Genomic DNA, 3,379 nt, shown 5'->3' on the forward strand with positions numbered 1-3,379 from the left:
AAGGTTTTTCGACAATTTATTAAAAATTTTACAGTTTAATTACAATTATCAAGTTCAATCAATTATAATTATCCAAATTCCTTGAAATTTGACAACTTTAGAAGAATTCAGATGAATTAAAGGTTTTAAAGAGATTCTATGAATTTAGAGGTTTAAAAAATTCAAAGAATTTTAGGAATTTAAATAATACAAGAAATTTTAAAGATTCAAGGAATCTCCTGAATTCAACATAATTAGAAATTTCAGGGAATTAAAAGAATTTAAGGGAATCCAGAGTGTTTAGAGATTACAGAAAATTCCAGGAATTCAGAAAATTAAGAGAAACCAGTTGAATCTTTAGCAATGTCGTTTAACTTTTACCCAAGTAGTTGAATTTTCAAGTAGAAAATATTAATTTTCAACAAAATAGTAACACTTTCAACCAAATACATAAATTTTCAACAAAAACTCGAAGAAATAAGAAGAATTTTTAACCAAAAAGTTGCATTTTTTAACAAAAAAATTTAATTTTTACTAAAACAGATGACTTTAAATCAAAAAGATAATTAAAAAAAATAAATAACGACGAATTTTTAACCAAAAAGGATGAAATTTCTCATTAAAAAAATGAACTCTTGAATGAAAAAAAGAAATTTCGAAAAAAATAGTTTATTTTTCATTCAAAAAAGATTCCAGTTGATTTTTCCAGATCAAAATATGAATTTTTTAACAAAAAATAAGTTTCAACAGAAAAAATTTAATTTTCAATTAAGAAAAATGAATTTTTTCTACGATGATTACGAATTTGATATTTATTTTCGAAAAAACGAATGGCGAATTCAAAATGGCGGACTAATTGTTTTTAAACCACTTCATTATACACGAAAATCAGTGTTAGAGAGTTTTCTGGGTCGCTGATTACGAATTTCATATTTATTTTCGAAAAAACCGAATGGCGAATTCAAAATGGCGGACTAATTTTTTTAAAACTACCCCACTATACACAAAAATCAATATAAGGGGGTTTTCGGGGTCGCTGATAACGAATTTGATATTTATTTTCGAAAAAAAAAATTTTGGATTTAAAATGACGGACTCATTTTTTTAAAAACTACTGCATTATACACAAAAATCAGTGTAAGGGAGTTTTCGGGGTCGCTGATTATGAATTTGATATTTTATTTCGAAAAAAAAACAAATGGCGGATTCAAAATAGCGGACTAATTAAAAAAAAACTACTTCATTATACACAAAAATCAGTGTAAGCGAGTTTTTGGGGTTGCTGATTACGAATTTGATATTTATTTTCGAAAAAAACGAATGGCGAATTCAAAATGGCGGACTTTTTTAAAAACTACTCCATTATTCACAAAAATCAATGTAACGGGTTTTCGGGGTCGCTGATAAGGAATTTGATATTTATTTTCGAAAAAAAAACAAATTTTGGATTCAAAATGGCGGACTAATTTTTTTAAAAAACTATTTCATTATACACAAAAATCAGTGTAAGGGAGTTTTCGGGGTCGCTGATTACGAATTTGATATTTTATTTCGAAAAAAAGAACAAATGGCGGATTCAAAATGGCGGACTAATTTTAAAAAAACTACTTCATTATACACAAAAATCAGTGTAAGCGAGTTTTTGGGGTTGCTGATTACGAATTTGATATCAGTTTTCACAAAAAGAGAATGTCGGTTTCAAAATGGCGGACTAATTTAAAAAAAATTATCCGTTATAGTTTTAAAAATTAGTCCACTATTTTGAATCCGCCATTTTGTTGTTCCAAAAGCTGATATCAAATTCGTAATCAGTGACCCCGAAAACCACCTCACTCTGATTTTTGTGCATATTGGAGTAGTTTTTTTAAATTAGTCCGCCATTTTGAATCCACTATGTTGTTTTTTCAAAAATAAATGTCAAATTTGTACTCAACAACCCCAAAAACCCCCTTACACTGATTTTTATGCATAATGGAGCAGTTTAAAAAAAAAATTAGTCCGCCCTTTTGAATCCACCATTTTGTTTTTCCAAAAACTTATATCAAATTTGTAATCAGCGACCCTAAAAACTCCGTACGTCAAGTTTCAGACAAGTTGCAAATATAATGGTCTATTCTGAGATTTTTCCTTCAATTAGTCGCCATATTGGATCCGCGATTTTGAATTTTGAAATTTTTCGAATAAATACAGGTGGCCTGTCAGGTACATTGCGATTGAACTCGTTAATTTCAACTCGTACATTTTTTTGTTAAGAATTTATTTTGCTTGATTCAAAATTTAATTAATTTGTTGAAAATTGCCATTTTTAAAATTTTAAAATAAATTGTTTCTTAACTAAAAATGTAACTATTCCATTTTTGGTGGAAAATTCACCTTTTTTTAGTTGAAAATTCGTCTTTTTGGTAGAAAATTTGTTTTCTTGGTATGTAATGTTGTGTTTTTTATTTAAAAATGCCACTGTTTGTTTGAAAATTAATTTTTCTCTTGAATATACAACTGTTGTACAGAATATTAATTAATATTAATTTATTAATTTATTATTAATTAATTAATTAATTATTAATTAATTAATTTCCTTGGTTAAAAATTTGACTACCTTGTTGAAAATTCATGGCTTCTTTTGTTTGAAAATAATTTTTTTTTTTACTGAAAATGTAACTTTTCCATTGTTTTCAGATTGATCTTTTTAAATTAAAAATTTCATTTTTTTGTAGAAATTCATTTTTTGTTAAAAAATTTATATTTTGACTTTGAAAAATCAACTGGAATCTTTTTTTGATGAAAATTAAGTTATTAAAATTTTTTTTTTAATAACAAACAATATCTTCTAAGAGAAATGTCATCCTTTTTGGTTAAAAATTCGTCTTTCTGGGCTGAAAAATCCATTTTTCTTCTTTTTAGAATTTTTTTTTTTTTTGTTTGTTTAAAAATTCATATTTTGATCGGTAAAAGTCAACTGAAATATTTTTTAAAAGAATATTCAACAACTTTTTCTTTAAATTATCTTTTTGATTTAAAAAGTCATCTGTTTTAGTGATTTTTTAAAATAAAAATGCAACTTTTTGTTTAAAAATTCATCTTCTTTTTCGAGTTTTTTGTTAAAAATTTATATTTTTAGTTGAAAATTCATGTATTTGTTTGAAAGTTTAACTATTTTTTTTAAATTAATATTTTTCACTTGAAAATTCAACTACTTTTGGAGTGGAAAAAACCTTTTTTATGTTTAAAATTAATTTTTTAACTGAAAATGCAACTTCTCCATTTTTTTAAGATTGATTTTTTTAAATTGAAAATTAATTTTTTTTTTAGTAGAAGCTTATTTTTAGTTTAAAAATTCATATTTTGATTTTGAAACACCAATTGGAATCTTTTTTGGATGAAAATTACATTTTTTTTAATT

The 3,379-nt window shown here is 24.9% G+C and overlaps 1 protein-coding gene across 2 annotated transcripts in view; it reads left to right on the top strand.

Moving 5' to 3' along the window:
• The window catches only part of LOC117175221 (fukutin-related protein), a 14,622-nt gene that overhangs the window by 6,111 nt on the left and 5,132 nt on the right, over positions 1-3,379 (top strand). The gene's annotated exons all lie outside the window — the stretch shown is intronic.

The sequence above is a fragment of the Belonocnema kinseyi genome, chromosome 6, assembly GCF_010883055.1.
Source record: "Belonocnema kinseyi isolate 2016_QV_RU_SX_M_011 chromosome 6, B_treatae_v1, whole genome shotgun sequence".
NCBI classification, from domain to species: Eukaryota; Metazoa; Arthropoda; class Insecta; order Hymenoptera; family Cynipidae; genus Belonocnema; species Belonocnema kinseyi.